Consider the following 19,322-nt stretch of genomic DNA (forward strand, 5'->3'; position numbering starts at 1 on the left):
GTCTCGTTAGGAGAAATCTCTTCTCAAACTTGTGTACTGGGCTGCATGAAGTCAGTCTGTGGCCTCCAACATCTTCCTTGGATAAGAAGATTGTCTGACAGTATAGGAAGTATAGCAAAGTTTTCTAGGATGGGATAAGGAAAACCACGCCTTGTAAGGTATATACTATTTGTGTATTTGATTTGTTTATAATGGAGGTGTGTATAAAATTGAGTATTTATTTTATGCATAAATGTATATATGTATATGTCAGTACATAAATGTGTGTGATTGCATGTGTGAGTGTAGAAATATGTGTATTTTTTTTTTAAAGAGATGGGGAACCTCATTCAGAAGTCTGATATTGTGCCCAGCCTCTCCTAGAAATGCCCCATAGAGGTGAGTATCTGATGGCGAGGGCTACATTATTATGGGGAGCTCCTGGAGGGGGGGGGGCAATATCATTGAGAGGGAGCTACAAGGTGACATGAAGCTGAGGGAACACAATGGGGGAGATGTATTATCGTATCTTTGCCAAAAAAAATTTGTGGATTTTACCGTTTTTTGGCACAGAATTGTTGCGGATCATTTATAATGAGTTTGCGCCAGAAAGAACTGATGTTTCCAACTATCCCAACTCCTTCGGTTATTTTTGCGGAAGTGGCTGTGGCCTAGCTTTTCCAAATTATCCGTCACATTTATGTGTATTTTGTTGGTGTTTTTTTTGGCGCAAATTTTAGCGCACAATAGACCAGGAAAAAAATGGTCAGAGAGCAAAATTGAGGCGCAGTCCATGTAAGATTATGTCTTACATCTCGTTTATGCCGGCATTTTTATGGCGCACGACTGAGACTGATTAGTTCCGTCTACCCATCAATTACTAACAGCCGTGCGCCACTTTAATACATCGGGCTGTGCTTTCCGGAGACTGATCTCCAATGCCGACAGTCGTGCTTGCGCCAGAATTAGTAAATCCCTCCTCCCCCCAATGTGGTGGTGAGATGGATGTCACTGGGGTGGATTGTACTGTGGGGAGGAGGAGCAAGGAAAAGGCTCAAGGCAAAAGATTTTCCGTAGCGTACCTCATGTGACACATCTTCTTTCCTTCTTTATACACTACAAAAGTTGGGAGGAGCGGAAGAAAGTATCGTATGCCTCCATATAGTATAATTTGCCAGTCACACCACTAGAGGTCACTATTGCATAATGCTCTATATTAGAAATAGGACAGTAACAATTAAAGCACATCTACCACCAGGATGAAGGATTGTAAACCATTTCACTGACATACTGTTGTGTGTCCCCTCTGGCAGGATCTGCTCTTCTATGAGCTTCCTATGCCCTAGGTTTTGTGAAAAAAGGGCTTTTAAAATTATGCACATGAACCTAAGGGGCTCCAGGCTCCATAGGAGATAATAAAGCGTGGAGCCCCTCAGACTCATTTGTATAATTTTTAAAGCCCCTTTCTCTTAAAAACTAGGGCATAATAATCTAAGAACGACAGATCTTGCCAGAGGGGGTGCACACCAGTATGTCTGTATGTTTGGTTTACAATCCTTCATCCTGGTGATAGAAGTCTTCTTTAATGAGAAGAGTATTGGTTTTCTATAACCGTAATTACTATATATTGATGTAATGTTAACTAGGATTTAAAAGAGTTACACTTCCTTGGTCTCTCTTGTTTATTGCTTTTACAGTTCATTTTCATGTATTATACATAAAAACAATGTGATTCCACTTTAATTCACTACAGCTAGTTACATACATAATTAATTTTCCTTTTCTTTTTTTTTTTAAAGAACCACATGGAAACAATGATTTAAGTCACTAAGGGAGGAAGAATGTGGGGATGGAGAAGAGCCAATATAAAGTGGTAACAGAGAAAGATAATGCATCCGTAACACATGAAGAACACTGGATTATGTCAAGTAAGCTGTGACAGCTGGGAGATAAACATCTCCTGTGCAAGCAGCTGCTCCACACAATACCCTCCTGTTACTGTGGGAATGATCCTACACAGCGGCCTAGTTCTCTAGATACAGGTACCATGATTATGATGACTTTCTTATATATGCCATGGCCTCCTTCCTTCCAAAAGCAACTTTTAAATTATGCTATTGAGACCATAGGTCTCCTGGGGATGTTAACAGAGCCCCTCCATGCTGCTGCTTCATAGTTTGTTACACTGTTTTCTTCCCTCTTGCATGCTGTAATCTCATTGCAACAAAGAAAGTTTAAGCACACAGTGGGAGGGGTTGGTGCTCCTTACACAGTGCAACAGTCTGTGAAGCTGCAGCATGGAGGGGCTTTGGTAACACCCTCAGGAGCCCTTAAGGCTTTAGCATAATTTTAAAAGTTGAATTTAAAAGGAAGGAGGCCATGGATAACAAATATGAGAATAGTACCACAGTTACAGTACCTGAATCTATAAGAAAATGTCCTGGGTTTATATGATTTTGATAGCAGATTTCCTTTAAAATAACAATAAGAGTGTATTCACACTTGGCGTTAACGCATGCGTTTTCAAATGCATCACGTTGGCGGAGAAGAGGAGATTTGCCCAATTAGGTTTTAGTAAATGCAATGGAAACAAAATGTAACCTTAGGCTGGTGCCACACGTAGCGCTTTGTCTGCGTTTGAAAACGCAAACGCAGACAAAGCCTCGACTACTGGGGCGGTCCGCGGTCCGATCGCATCAGCGTTTCTATGGAAACGCCTGCGATCGGGCACAAGCCGATGGTGTTTTGCGTTAATTTAATGCAAAACACCGGCGGCTTGTTCTCGATCGTAGGCGTTTCCATAGAAACGCCGATGCGATCGGCCTGCGGTCCGCCCCGGTAGGCAACGCTTTGTCTGTCTGCGTTTTCAAACGCAGACAAAGCGGTGCGTGTGGCACCAGCCTTAGGGTCAAGACACACGTGGCGTTTTTGGGCCGTTTTTACTAAGTGCGTTTTCAGATCGTTAAAAAACGCATGCGTTTTTTTTGCGTTTTTGTCCGTTTTTCATTGCGCAATTTCGAAAAAACTGACAAAAACGGATGCGTTCTCAAAAAACGCATGCGTTTTTTTTTTTAAACGGATGCCTTTTTAACGATCTGAAAACGCACTTAGTAAAAACGGCCCAAAAACGCCACGTGTGTCTTCACCCTTAGGGTGAAGACACACGTGGCGTTTTTAGGCCGTTTTTGGGCCGTTTTTAGTTAGTGCGTTTTCAGATCGTAAAAAACGCATGTGTTTTTGGAAAACGCATGCGTTTTTGGAAAACGCATGTGTTTTTGACAGGTTTGACCAATTATCTTAATTCAAACTGGTCAAAAACGCAACGCGTTTTTTACGATCTGAAAATGCACTAAAAACGGCCCAAAAGCGGCCTAAAAACGCCACGTGTGTCTTCACCCTTAGTATGAGATCAAGGCAGGACCCTTTGGAATGTGTCAAAAAAGCAGCAAAAAAAGTGAAGCAAGGCATCGTGTGAACGCAGCCTCAGCCAGCAGCACTGCCACATGTTCCAGAATATGCAGTCGAGCACAGAATCGTCACGCCCAAGTACAAACTCATTTAAAAATCATTTAGGAAAGCCAAAAAAAGGCTTTTAGTAACCTATTATTAACTTTTTTTAATAACCTTTTGGGTGCGTTCACAGATTCAGTTTTTGAGATGCAGTTTTTGGAGCCAAAAATAGGTGTGGATCATAATGGGCAAGTACCTACCGTACATGTAATTGAGTGAAGCTGCTCCTCTTATATTTTCACTCCACTTCTGGTTTGGACATCAAAAACTGCATCTCAAAAACTGAATATGTAGACGAGCCTTTAATCAGTTACAACTTAAAAACAGCCCTGGAAGTGACGCTTGACATTGTTTGCTATGATGCCAGTAGTAAGCTGAGTGTTTTTGCAGCTTTTTGTGCGACTTTTTAAAGGATTTGCACCAAATTTGTGACTTTTTCATACATCAAACATCTGGAAACCAATCACAAATAAGGCGCAACACTGAAAAAACGAACATGGCGAACGTCGCAAAACTGTACTTAAAAGTTGCAAAAAAGGCACAACAATGCTAAAATGATGCAAAAAAGAGAGAAAAAACAAACAAAAAAGGTGTGATAAATCCATCCCCCCAGTTTTTTGGTTTGTAGATATGCAAAACATCAGGTGCTTGTTATTGATCGCATGCATTTCAATGGATAGGCAAATGTTTTCATTCTGAGCCCCGCCCATTGCTTTTCTATATGAGGTCTTAAAATCAACCTTGTAATATCCCATATAATAACCTTGAGATGCTCGGCATTATCATTATGTCATCTTTAGGCTGTGACACATGTGGCGTTTTTGTTGCGTTTCTGTTGTGATTTCAAATGCATTGAAAATGGATGCGTTTTTGTGTTTGCGTTTTTAAAAACGCAATGCTTGTTGTGCGGCAATTGCTGGCAGCGGTGTCTCTTGGAATTTGTAAAAACCGAGTCATCTTCTCCCTGCTGTTTGTGCATGTAATTACATGCGTTTCAAAACGCTGATCACACACGCATGCATTTTCAAAAATGTAGACAAAAAAAACCCAGGGGAGAAAAAGACACGTTAAGACACTTAAACCTAAAACCCAATGACAAAGCCAATATGCAAATATGCTGCATTTTTCAAGGATGCAAAAACGCAATGAAAAAAACGGCACAAAAATGCCATGCTTTTCCCTACAATGAACTCTGACACCACCATAAGGCCCCTTCTACACTTGCGTTTTTCACTGCGCATGCTTTTGCCACACAGAACTTGCAATGCACTCTGACCCATTGTAATCAATGGGCTTTTTTCAGACTCGCGTTTTTCTTAACGCGCGTTTAAATCTCAGCATGCTCTACTTTTGCAAGCCACGCGCGTGAAAAACACCCCACACAAGTCTATGGAGATGCATCAAAAACACATTGCTCCCTGAGACACTTACAAGTGCAATGCAAGTGCTATGCGTTTTTCATGCATTAATTGCCATTGAAAGGATAGACCTCACTCCTGAGTCCTTTTCGGGCGCGTTATATGCGTGTGAAAAACGCATTGAAATTGCATTGAAAACACGCCTGAAAAACCGAGACACTGAACAAACTCTGACTGAAAACTGATTGAACTCTGATGAAAAATGTCAGTTTTTCACTGACCAAACCCTGATCGCACCCTGATCAGACTCTGACCTGATCTGCAATGCAAGTGTGGAAGGGGCCTAATAGTCGCCTGTGTGTGCACCTTCCCTGTACAATACTAGGATATCTTATAGTAACAGCCTGGGCATGTTGGGAGCTGTCATTTGTTTATAACCTTATACTTCCGCCTTCCTCTGATCAGCAGTTCTGTGACCGGTTTCTGTTTTGGCATCCGATCAGTGATGTGTGAATAATACAAATAAATAAGCCCTTTGATATTCCAGCACAGCCCGGCAGTGTCATGTGGTGGTTCAGAAAACTGGCAGCAGAAAGCATAGCGGGCACCGAGCATTTGGCCACCATTCCTGGCACGTCCTCAGTCTGTTCCACTTATTTAAGGTATTTCCCGTTTGTTGTATCCTTTGTATAGAGGTGGTGCTGTGGTACTGCAACTCTGTTCCCCCGAAAGTTTCATTGAATAAAAACGCTATTCTGCCATTTAATGAGAAAGTTTATGCAGTTCTCATTATTCTGTAGGTTAGTACAATTAAAGGGGTTGTCCGACTTTGATAAATATTCTAAAGGCAGGCTGGTGGGGGGAAGGGGGCTACAAAAAAACAAGTACTTACCTCCTCCAGTGCTCCCAGCCTCCCACACCGCTGTTGTTCCCCAGTGTGTTTACAGAGCGCAGCATGCTCAGTGTGTTACAGAATACAGTGTAATACATCTGTATTACACTGTGTAAGGTGAAGAAGAGCTTGAACAAGTGATCAGAGGATCGCTTGTTCAAGCCAACCTGTAAAAAAAAGTGAAAAAAAAGTGAAAAAAAAAGTTAAAAACACTTCATATAAACACAGTCCCCTAAACACAAACATTCCCTATACATACCTAAGTAAAAAAAAACACAAAATCACCAGAAAAAAAAACACATATTTGGTATCGCCGCATCCGTAACAATCTGTACAACAACTCCGTAACATTATTGGACCCGCTTGGTGACCGCCGTAAAAACAAAACCCGAAAAACTTGCCAAAAATATTCTGAAAAGTGATCAAAAAAAGTTATGTACACCAAAATGGTATCACTGAAAAGAACAACTCAACACGTAAAAAATAAGCCCTTAACCAGCTCTGTCAACCAAAAAATATTAGTGTTATATCTCCTAAAAGATGGCAATTCAAAAATGAATGAGATTTTCTCTGTATTAGTTTTTCTTCAGTAAAATTGTAAAAATATATTAAAAACTATATAAATGAGGTATCACCATAACCATAGTGATATAGGGAATAAAGATAATATGTTATTTTTATGGTACGGTGAACGCCCCCAAAAATACAAAAAAGGAAACCAAAATTTTAAATTTTTTTTCCTACATACATTAAAGAGTTAATAAAATCTCATCAATAAGCCAATGACCCACTTAAATGAAGTATTTGTAAAGTGCATCTATTGTCACAAAAAATAAGCCCTTATATGTCCAAATTTCCCAAAAAATTGTATAGCCAATAAAAAGTGACCATGCATAATCTGCTCTGAATGGCGCAGCTTCCCTTCGATGCCCTGGCGTGTGCCCATACAGCAGGTTACCACCACATACGGGGGATTGTTATACTCTGGAGAAATTGGGTATCAAACTTTGTGGACAGTTTTGGTATTTTATCCACTGAGAATTTGTACATTTTTTCAAAAACACATTCATTTAGCCAAAAAAATGTAAATTTCAAAATTGAATCCGATTTTGTTTTATTTCCTGTAAAACAACTAAAGGGTAAACAAACTTCATGAAAGTTGTTTTACATATATTAAGGGGGTGTAGTTTTTATAATAGGGTAATTTATGGGGTTTTAAAGTGACTTGAAATCTAAGCAGGTCCTGCAAAAGCGTGATTTTGTGTTTTTATGAAAATTTGAGAAATCGTACCTAAAGTTCAAAGCCCCATAACATCACGGCGGCGGACAGGTCCCGCTGTATGGAGAGGTCTCACGGGCTGAGCCCTCTCCATAGGCGGTAAGTCTTTGCTGCATATTGCAGCAAAGACTTACCGATAACACCCGCGATCGGTGCCAGCAATTATTACAGCAATCGCTGCCGGCAGCCTCAAAAAGACGGCGGCGCATCTTGCCTAGGATCGTCGCTCCCCGTGACGCCATCGGGGAGTGGCGATCCGTCTCCATGGTAGTCTCGGGTCTTCCGAAGACCCGAGGTTATTTTGTTTTAACCCCTTCATTACAATGTGCTGATAGCACATTGTAATGAATGAGGTAGAAAATCCCCATATACTGCCATACTGTAGTATGGCAGTATAAGATAGGATCGATCAGACAACCTAAGGTTAAGGTACCCTAGGGAGTCTGAAAAGTAGTAAAAAGAAAAAGAAAAAAAAAGTTAAAAAAATTATAATAAAAAAAACTAAAAATTCAAATTACCCCCCTTTCCCTAGAACTGACATAAATATAAATAAACCGCAAAAATCATAAACACATTAGCTATGGTCGTGTCCGAAAATGCCCGATTTATCAAAATATATTAATCATTTTTCAATGCGTTTAACCCCATAACGGAAAATATCACCAAAGTCGAAAATGGCACTTTTTTGCCATTTTGAAAAATATAAAAAAAATCGATAAAAAGTGATCAAAAGGTCGTACAGTCCTAAAAATGATATCATTGAAAATATTATCAAATGTCACAAAAAAATGACACCACCCACAGCTCTGTACAACAAAGTATAAAAAAAGTTATTAGCGCCAGAAGATGGCAAAAAAAAAAAAATTTGTACAGGAGGTTTTAATTTTTATAAATGTATGAAAACACTATAAAACCTATACAAATTTGGTATCTCCGTAATCGTACCAACCCAAAGAATAAAGTAGACATGTCATTTGGGGTGCTCAGTGAAAGCCGTAATATCCAAGCCCACAAGAAAATGGCGCAAATGTGTTTTTTTTTGCCATTTTCACAGCATTTGGAATTTTTTTCCTGCTTCCCAGTACATGGCATGGAATATTTAATACCATCATTATGAAGTGCAATCTGTTACGCAGAAAATAAGCCGTCACACAGCTCTTTACACAGTTATAGATTTTTGAAGGTGGGGAGTGAAAAATGGAAATGAAAAAACAGGAAAGGGCCTGGTCCTTAACCGGTTAAAGGACACCTGTCATCAGGTCTCTGTCACTATTTCTGTCACCTCTACCTGTTGGAGCAGCTCATGGGATCCCATCCCAGCCTTTATCTAGTTATTTCATACATTAATCATTATAAAATCATCTATTCTTTATTATGTAAATGAGGCTAGTCACATGGTCAGAGGCAGTGATGTCACCCCTGTTACCCGTCCCCTCTCCTCCCCCTGCTCAGGTCTGTGTGTAATGTATAGTAAAGCATTGCTAGTGTGTGTGCTGCATCTGCTGACATACTGCATCCTCCTAATACACATGTGTGATACACAGACATCAGCTACACAAGTACCTGATATGTACTGCTATAACATGGCTGCATCCTGGAGCTGTTGTATCTCTCCTATACACACACAGGCTGCAGGGGGTGTGGCCATCAGCAAGCACATGGAGCAGCCATCACACCATTATACAGGCTGTCAGTCAAGCACTCATGGGTGTGGCTGTGCCTCCCACTCATGAATAAGCCGGACAGCTTGAATATGCTAATGACTCATTGAACATTTCACAGGTCATTTGCATACAGCTTTAGGACCTCAATGCTTAAGTTTACAGGCAAGTAAAGGGACAATTAAAGGGATAGAGGCAATGCTCTCTAATGGCAGTTTATGAAAATATATTTAGATTAGGGGGTTATTTTGCCTGACTGTTCTCTTTAAGAGGTTAAGAAAAAAACAAATGTGTACAGGTTTACTTACGATTTACTACTTTAACAAAAAAAGCACACAAAAAATCTTGAGGAAAAGGGACAATTTTTTTTATTTTAATAATTCAGCAAATGATCTCCGAACATAGTAAAGAGTAAATAACAAATTAATATTTTATTGAGCAGATAAATTATTGTGCAGATAATTGTCTAAAATATCAGATAATTAGGTCTACGGGACCAAACACTACAGCCCTGAGTCATTTAATAGATCACTTACCGTATTTTCCGGGCCATTAGGCGCACCGGAATATAAGGCCCATCAGTCCGATGCGCCTTATATATGTAATAATTCCATATAGTATAAGGCGCATCGGACTATAAGGCGCAGGGTCCGGGGGCGTGGCGGAGGTCCGGGGGCGGAGCGGAGACCCGACCCGACGGGACGAGACGAGACGAGACGAGACGCCGAGACGCGGAACGCGGGGATAGGTGAGAGGGGAAGGTTAGGGGGAGGTGGAGAATGGCATACTTACATAGGTCCCCGCTACCGGAGACAGCAGATCTCCAGCGGAAACTGCAGACCGACACGGCAGAAGTTGAACTGCAGACCGACACGGAAGAAAATACGGTACCTGAAATTCCAACTCATAAATAGTAGAAAAGCCATGTAAGGTCACCGCCACACGTAGCGCATTTCCTGCACATGCAGCAAGTACACACATTGCAGTGCCGAAGAACTTGGAGTCCATGGCCGAACCAGGCAGCCGCTGTGCATAATGTAGGACAGGCTCTTTATTATGCCCTTATATGGCAACGCTGCTCTGCTTTCAATGGAGAGGGGAGCGGTGAGGAGCACCCCTCCTGCTCCTCTCTCCCACACCCGGCTGGATGCTCGCCTGGGCAAGAATACATTCATGTGCACAAGACCTTAAACAAGCAGAAAATGCAGGCAGTAATAGGACCTGCTCGGTGTCTTGGGCAGTCACCTCCTACACAGCTGTATGTGAGCCCACAGAAATACACGTGCTAGCTGTTGAAACAATGTATAAAATTTCAACTCTCTCTTTAGTAACCCATCCCTGTTTTCCAACAAGCACCATGTTCGTTTTTCCAGTGTTGGGTCTGATTTGTTATTAGTTTCCAGATGTTTGACGTATGAAGATTTTGGCACACAAAAAGTGGCAGAAACACTCCAGCTCAGCAATGGTGTCTTTCATGACAAATGATATCAAGCATCACTGTCTGGGCTGTTTTAAGGTTGTAACTAAAAGGTTATTTAAAGACTTTTTTTGGTCGGGTACTTGGGCACTAGCACAATCTGATGATTCTATGCTTGACTCTGGATATTGGGGGTGCGGTCACACGTTGCAGTTAAAACTGCATTGCAATTGGCTGAGGAGGAGCAGAGCGGCAGGACGTAGCGGCATGACGTAGCCGGCGTCGCACTGCCGCGCGATCCCCTGCGCCTAAACCCGTACCTGGATGTGGCCCGGCGTCCTAAACTTGGGATGTCTGACAGCCGGTCCCCGTAGCGGGGTGAGATCCGTGAACTCTGCGGTGGCGGAGGCATCTCTGGGATAGAGGCCTGGCTCCCATAGTGGACATCTCTGAGTCCCCCTAGAACCCACTGAAGACCCTGTTCAGCGGCGGATCAGCGCTGGTCGCGTCGCACGGGAGGCGATCGCGTCTAGTGGCTGGTGGCCCAGAAGAGGTACGTGGAGGACTACAAGCCAAAGAGGCCCAGAGCGTATTTGTCCCAGGGGGAGAATTCTAAGTGGCGTGGCTGGCACTGAGAGCCGCGACCGACGGCCGAATTACAGCAAAGACCCCAAGAAATCGGATCCTAATGCCATAGCCCCCGGTCGGTCGGACTTCTGCTTCCACAGCGCTGTTGGATAATCGGAATTTCCTGCTATGACGATCTGAAGTGCCGGCCCAGAAGTGGAATCATCTTTGGTGAGATTGTTCCATGCTTTTTGTCTCTTTATTGGGACTTTCCATGTCTACATTGTTATCCCTTTGACATTGTTACTCCTTTGACTATTAAGGTCGACAAGTGACCCCGCTGTCTTTATTGGTGGTTTATGATAGCTGGAATAAGCCATAAACCGATTGACACGCTACAATTATAGTGGACTTATTACATCTCTAGATGGACTGCTTTGGTGGACTTATTTGTCTCTAACAGCAAAAGTTCGTTATAATTGGTCCACGTTGTGAACTTTTTGTTTCACTGCTGATGAGACTTTATGGATTCTAGGTCATTTACCAATTGTGTTGTCTCTAACAGCAAAAATTTGTTACAGCCGGCTTATGTTGTGAATTTTTTCATATCGCTGTTGATGAGACTTTATGGACTCTAGGTCATTTACTAATTGTGCTGTATGGTCAAAAAGCTGTCAAAGGTTTATATGCCACACAAATTGAAGGTTATCAAACACAATGGGGCCCAAAGCGAATGCCAGAAAATCCCTGGGGACGTCCCCCCTGAAGGGAAAGACAGAATCCCAAAGTAAGATTGAGAAACTGTGGAAAACCCCCCCCAGTGAAAACCCGAGGGGTTGGTAAAGGTGGTGGGCAAGAGGGGCAACAGGATAATAGACCAAAGGGATCAAGATATACCCCACTGGATGTAGAGGAAGAGGAAGAGGAGGGAAGTCAGGGTAGAGAGGACAATGAAGAAATGCTAAAAGAAATTTTGTATTCAGTTAAATTATGCAACCACTCAATAGAAGGGTGCCAGAACACCATTGAAGATCTGTCCAAACAGATAGGGGCAGCCAGGAGTGACATATCTCTCTTGAGAGAAGATGTCTCCAAGCTTAAAGAAACACAAAAAATCTCAGAGGAAAAAGTCGAGCAGGAGTTTCTTTCTCTAAAGAAAAACCATGAAAAAATCAGATCAGAAAATAAGGAACTGAGGGATAACATAGCGGACCTGGAGGATCGTTCCAGGCGGAACAACCTGCGGTTTATAGGGATCCCAGAGAAGGCAGAAGGGGATAATATGATTAAATTTATTCATGACTGGCTAATAGACAAAATAGGTAGAGATAACTTATCTCCAACATTTGCTGTCGAAAGGGCTCATAGAGTTATATCAAAAAGGCACCCACCAGGTTCATTCCCTCGCTCAGTACTGTGCAAAATTCTGGTTTCAAATGATAGAGATTTAATCCTGAAGAAACTACGAGATCACCCGGACCCCTCAGTGAACGGGGTAAAAATCTCGGTCTATCCAGATTTCTCCAGGGAGACATTAACCAGACGAAAATCCTTTGACGAGGTTAAAAAAAGGATGAGGGAAGCAAATATTGTATATTCAATGATGTTCCCTGTGAAGCTAAAGGTAATATACCAAGGGCAATCAAATTTCTTCGGGGATCCTGAATCCGCATCCGAATGGTTGGACGCTAAAGGCCTGTAAATCATGAAGAGAAGATAGAATTACGGGTGTAAGCAAAGGGGATCATAGGCAGCTCCTGAGATAGGAGTTCCAGAGATCCTGGAGCAAAAAGGGGGCGGGGAGGTAGGGAAGGGGGGGCACCGGTGGAGATCACCATTGTTCATTTTTTGTTGTCATGTGGGTTTTTTTTTTTTTTTTTTCTTTCTTTTTTTTTTTTCTTCTTTCTTACACTTACTTGAAACTCCATGGGGATTAACCTGATCTCGTGGAATATAAGAGGGTTAAACAACCGGAGGAAAAGATGTATTATTTTCGATCTAATTAAAAGACGGTTGCCAGCAATTGTGGTTCTCCAGGAAACACATTTGACCAGGGAGTCAGTAACCTGTCTAAAAAAAAAAATGGTGTATACAAGAATTTCACTCAGTTTTTTCAAATTACTCCAGAGGTATATCTGTATTAATACATAATGCTATCGATTTTAGGGTCTCCGATAAAATGATCGATGGAGAGGGACGGTATATATTTCTATATGGAGTCCTAATGGGTATTAAGTGTGTACTAGGTTTTGTTTATATTCCACCACCCTTCAAATTGGAGATTTTAAAAAAAATATATGTTATTTCTGGACAAACATGAGAACTGCCCGTCATTAGTTATAGGGGACTTTAATTCAGTTATGGTTCCTAGCAAAGATAAACTCAGCCCCAGTGGGGAATCAGGGAACCCTAATGACTAGAGATGAGTGAGTATACTCGTCCGAGCTTGATGCTCGTTCGAGTATTAAGGTACTCGAAACGGCTCGTTGCTCGGACGAGTATTTCCCCTGCTCGAGATCGAGCATTTAATTAAAAAAACACAGTGAAGAACAATGAAGAATAGAATAAAAACAGTGAACACAGTGAACACAGGATCATTTAAGTGAAAAAGACAGTGAAGAACACAGTGAAGAATAGATTACAGATGTTCGGCACATCTGCTTACTTGTCGGAAGATACGCGCGGAACGGCAGCAGGGAGACATCAAGCAGCAGGGAGACATCAAGCAGCAGGGAGACATCAAGCAGCACGGGGGAGACATCGGGCAGCGGGGAGACATCAGGCAGCACGGGGGAGACATCGGGCAGCACGGGGAGACATCGGGCAGCACGGGGGAGACATCGGGCAGCACGGGGGAGACATCGGGCAGCACGGGGAGACATCGGGCAGCACGGGGAGACATCGGGCAGCACGGGGGAGACATCGGGCAGCGCGGGGAGACATCGGGCAGCACGGGGGAGACATCGGGCAGCACGGGGGAGACATCGGGCAGCACGGGGGAGACATCGGGCAGCACGGGGGAGACATCGGGCAGCACGGGGAGACATCGGGCAGCACGGGGAGACTTCAGTGGAAGAAGAGGAGCGGATCCCGGGACAGCGTATCACCCCGACAAGTAAGCAGATGTGCCGAACATCTGTAATCTATTCTTCACTGTGTTTTTCACTGCGTTTTTCACTTAAATGACCCTGTGTTCACTGTTTTTATTCTATTCTTCACTGTTCTTCACATCTGATAACTTGTCGGGAGATAATATACGCGCGGAACAGTGAAGAATAGATTGCAGATGTTTGCATACATCTGCTAACTTATCAGAAGACATTCTTTTTCAATTAAATAACACATTTTATTCCTGAACCATGGTCCCTTTGAAAAATGCTCGGGTCTCCCATTGACTTCAATGGGGCTCGTTATTCGAGACGAGCACTCGAGCATCTGGAAAAGTTCGTCTCGAATAACGAGCACCCGAGCATTTTAGTGCTCGCTCATCTCTACTAATGACACAACCCAACTATTTAAGTTCTGTGGAGAGATGGGACTGCTTGATGTTTGGAGAGAGTTGGGCGATAGGACTCCCACTTATTCGTGTTATAGTACAACATATAAAACACGCTCGCGTATTGATCTAGCTCTGGCCAATGGCCAATGAGCTTGATGCTCGTTCGAGTATTAAGGTACTCGAAACGGCTCGTTGCTCGGACGAGTATTTCCCCTGCTCGAGATCGAGCATTTAATTAAAAAAACACAGTGAAGAACAATGAAGAATAGAATAAAAACAGTGAACACAGTGAACACAGGATCATTTAAGTGAAAAAGACAGTGAAGAACACAGTGAAGAATAGATTACAGATGTTCGGCACATCTGCTTACTTGTCGGAAGATACGCGCGGAACGGCAGCAGGGAGACATCAAGCAGCAGGGAGACATCAAGCAGCAGGGAGACATCAAGCAGCACGGGGGAGACATCGGGCAGCGGGGAGACATCAGGCAGCACGGGGGAGACATCGGGCAGCACGGGGAGACATCGGGCAGCACGGGGGAGACATCGGGCAGCACGGGGGAGACATCGGGCAGCACGGGGAGACATCGGGCAGCACGGGGGAGACATCGGGCAGCGCGGGGAGACATCGGGCAGCACGGGGGAGACATCGGGCAGCACGGGGGAGACATCGGGCAGCACGGGGGAGACATCGGGCAGCACGGGGGAGACATCGGGCAGCACGGGGGAGACATCGGGCAGCACGGGGGAGACATCGGGCAGCACGGGGGAGACATTGGGCAGCACGGGGAGACATCGGGCAGCACGGGGAGACTTCAGTGGAAGAAGAGGAGCGGATCCCGGGACAGCGTATCACCCCGACAAGTAAGCAGATGTGCCGAACATCTGTAATCTATTCTTCACTGTGTTTTTCACTGCGTTTTTCACTTAAATGACCCTGTGTTCACTGTTTTTATTCTATTCTTCACTGTTCTTCACATCTGATAACTTGTCGGGAGATAATATACGCGCGGAACAGTGAAGAATAGATTGCAGATGTTTGCATACATCTGCTAACTTATCAGAAGACATTCTTTTTCAATTAAATAACACATTTTATTCCTGAACCATGGTCCCTTTGAAAAATGCTCGGGTCTCCCATTGACTTCAATGGGGCTCGTTATTCGAGACGAGCACTCGAGCATCTGGAAAAGTTCGTCTCGAATAACGAGCACCCGAGCATTTTAGTGCTCGCTCATCTCTACTAATGACACAACCCAACTATTTAAGTTCTGTGGAGAGATGGGACTGCTTGATGTTTGGAGAGAGTTGGGCGATAGGACTCCCACTTATTCGTGTTATAGTACAACATATAAAACACGCTCGCGTATTGATCTAGCTCTGGCCAATGGTCAATTTTTTTCATTTCATCGTAAAAATGAAGTACGGAAACAGAGCAGTGTCGGACCATTCCCCAATGTTCCTTCAGCTGCAACTGGGACAGAGGAGAGAAAGAGTGGCCCATTGGAAACTTAATCCTCACTGGCTATTTTTACTAGGAGACCTCGAAGCAACAAGAAGGGAACTCGAATTTTTTATTAACACCAATTTGGGCTCGACTCCTATCAATTCAGTATGGGAAGCGCTTAAACTACACTTAAAAAACTTCCTATGCAGAGAGATAGCGGGGCTAAAGAGAAGGTTTTATGAGAAAGAGAACACTCTACGTAGGAAGCTGAGCATACTAGAGAGAGAAGCCATCAATAATAAAACAGAGGCAACTCAGGCACTAGAAAAATGCCAGAAAGATTATAACTCCTATCTGAAGGAAAAAGCCCATAACAAAATGCTCTTTCTGGGTCAGAAATCATTTCTGGAAGGGGGTAGGCCCGGTAGTGGATTAGCCAGGAGGATTAAGAACCAACAAGATAACCATTTTCTGTCAGTAATTAAAAAAAAAGCTCTGGGCAGTTGGTCCACTTAGAACAGGACATTGTTACCGAATTTCAATCATTCTTTACAGATACGTACACCTCTGACCTAAAAGCAGCAGGACCAAGGATTCAGGAGTATCTAGATCAGTTGGAATTCCCGACTCTCATGGAAGAAGATAGAGCATTATTGGATGCCCCAATATCCATTCAGGAAATGTGGGAGGCTCTAAAAACATGTAAGGGAAACTCTTCCCCAGGTTTGGACGGGTTTCCCTTTGAGATATATAGGAGACTCGGTGATATTCTTTTTCCCGTCTTGTTAAAAGTGTGGGAGGCTAGTCTACAAGGTGGGAAACTACCAAAATCATTATATGAGGCATGTATAACACTAATCTGTAAAAAAAAACAAAAATCCAACGGAAGTGGAGTCTTACCGTCCCATCTCTCTTTTAAACACAGACGGGAAGATAATAGCGAAACTACTGACTATCCGTCTTAAAAAATGTATCAAGAGTATTATCCACGAAGACCAAAGTGGATTCATTCCAGGTTGTAACATCAAGAGTAACATCAGGCGCCTATATGCCGCACTACAGCTGGGCCGGGGGGAGGCCCGCTCCATCCTGTCTTTAGACGCAACCAAGGCGTTTGACAGGGTGGAGTGGGTCTTCCTCTGGAAAACAATGAAGAAATTTGGTATTGGGGATAGATACATAGAATACGCAAGGCTTTTTTTATGCTGAACCAACTGCCAGAGTGAAAATTAATGGAGGGTTGTCAGAAAGGTTTAACTTGAGTAGGGGGACAAGACAAGGGTGCCCCATGTCCCCACTTTTATTTGCTATGTTCGTGGAACCGCTGGCTATAAAAATAAGAGGAACAAAGGAGATAGAGGGGTGTGGGTGTGGTGGGGTAGACGACAAAATACTTTTATATGCTGACGACATCCTATTACATTTAAGAAATTCAGAGAAATCTGTCCCTCTAACAATGGGGATATTAGACGAGTTCAAATCCATCTCAGGACTGGAGATTAATTGGAAAAAGTCGACCCTATGTGAATTGGATAAATTTAACTTGGAACAGGTAGGGGAACTCCGTATTCTGAACCCAGGCGAGACATTTGAATATTTGGGATTAAAAATTAGTCCGAAGGTTATGGAATACATTGAACTTAATCTCTCACCTCTGGTTGGAAAAATTAGAAATAAAATTAAAATATGGAACAAAATACCTCTTAGTAGAGCAGATCGGATCGCTTTAGCGAAAATGATCTGCCTCCCTCAAATACTATACATTTTATCAAATAGTCCTTGTTGGATTGAAGATAGATGGTTTAGGTTGCTACGAAGGATATTTAATGATTTAATTTGGGGGAGAACCAGGATCCGACTAAAAAAAGAGTTTTTTTGTAAAGATAAAGATAGGGGAGGGGTTTCTTTCCCATCCCCCTTTCACTATTTTCTTTCATCACAATTGCAATTTATAGGAGAAAGTAGAAATTCGGCAGCCTTTAAGGAGCTGCTGAAAAAGTTTAATAATATAGAAGATAATATATTTACACTATTAGAGTCTGGAAGGTTGACGAAAGAGAAGGGAGAGAAACTTCCAATCACGAATTTGATTCACAACACATGGAAACGGTTTAGAACCCTTTTAGGAACTCAGTGTTCCACTATCTTTTCTCCGTTATGGCACAATGAGCACATTACAGAACTATGTAAAATAGATTCACAATTTTGGAGAAATAGGGGCTTAAGGTACATTTCTGATTTATTTCACGAGGGTTTACTAGTGCCCTTCGACAAACTGAAACAGGGCCATCAATTAAAAGACAACGATTACTTTAACTACATTCGACTGAGACATGCAGTTGGAGCAGAAACTAACAAGGATTATTTCAAAGTAGAGAACTGTAGTTTAATGTCTTTTATTCTCACTTTGGTAAATGCCCCAAAAAACCTATCAAGAATATATAGAGGAATAATGATAGAGGTAGAGAAGAACCTTATACATCCCAGCCAAAACAAATGGGCAAAGGTTTGTGGTACACTAGACAAACGCAACAACGGTTTCTAGTTGTGTCAGAACAATGCAATAACGGATTTGGTGCTTTCTGTGTTGCCAGACAGTCGCACAATTATATTTGTGTTAGTAGCTGTGTTTATTAACATTATTTACTGTCTGCAGTTACCTTGCCAATAACTTTTATCTGAACAGTCCATTTGTGCCAGGCGATAGTTTCGCCTAGATCACCAGTTTAATATTTCTGGACGATAAAGTTGATTATACTGTATCAGAGCATTGTATGACCGTTATATGTTATATTTGCCGTGAATTATATTTAATGGAAATTTTTGAAAAATAAAACAATTTATAAAAAAAAAAAAAAAAACTGCATTGCAATTAGTTTTGGATTAGTTTTAGGTGGTATTTCTTATTTTAACAAGTAAAAGACATCAAATCAACAGGTGAATGACATTTGTGGAACAGCTTTCTCCTTCAAAATTTAATTCACCCATTCAGTTTATGTCTATCACCTGTGAAATTGACAAAACTGCACCTAAAACCACCTCATTACTAACTGCAACGTGTGACCGCACCCTCAGGAACATGTGGTGTCAGTGCTGCTTTTTTAATTAGCTTTTATTTTCACTGATCCGTTGTCCATCGAAAATATTTTTAAACCTGTCCATTGATTTTTCACGGATGCGGATCTCGACTTTCCACTCGCCCAGCAGACTTTGACAAAACAGTTTTCAGTGTCGTGTTTCATATATAATTCAAATCCAGAAGTGGATGTACAAAAAGGGAGCAATTTTCGGGACAATCATAGGTGTAGGGAAACGTTTAGAATGGGTTGTAGAAGAATTGTGACTCCCCCCAGGTTAGGAGCAAGTGCCCAGCTGTTTCACATTGGCTTTTTTCCACTTTTTGTAAGTGGAAAAAACCAAAGTATGAAAATGCCCATTGAAAAGAATCAGTGAAAAATCACTGAAGCCAGGAAGAGAAAACCAACCTGTGTGTGTCCTTAAGCCAAAATGAGTCCAGTGAAAAATCACTGATGTAAAAAAAATGTCAATGCGAGTCCGCCCTAAACATACATGAGCCCACCCTAAGAGACCACGATGCAAATCTCGTACACACATCCCCCATAGATGGAAATTGCTGCACTGGGAGATACATACCGCTCCATTCACAAGGAATAGATAGGACATGTCCGTAGGCCGTGCATCTCTATGGTGAG

The 19,322-nt window shown here is 42.4% G+C and overlaps 1 long non-coding RNA gene across 1 annotated transcript in view; it reads left to right on the forward strand.

The window, feature by feature from the left end:
• Positions 1 to 19,322, forward strand: part of LOC140069768 (uncharacterized) — a 23,114-nt gene continuing 3,792 nt past the window's right edge. The window contains exons 1-3 of the long non-coding RNA XR_011848851.1: positions 1 to 158; positions 314 to 378; positions 1,779 to 1,907. This is a non-coding gene — a long non-coding RNA (uncharacterized lncRNA). The remainder of the gene's footprint in view (positions 159 to 313; positions 379 to 1,778; positions 1,908 to 19,322) is intronic.

The sequence above is a fragment of the Engystomops pustulosus genome, chromosome 7, assembly GCF_040894005.1.
Source record: "Engystomops pustulosus chromosome 7, aEngPut4.maternal, whole genome shotgun sequence".
NCBI lineage: Eukaryota > Metazoa > Chordata > Amphibia > Anura > Leptodactylidae > Engystomops > Engystomops pustulosus.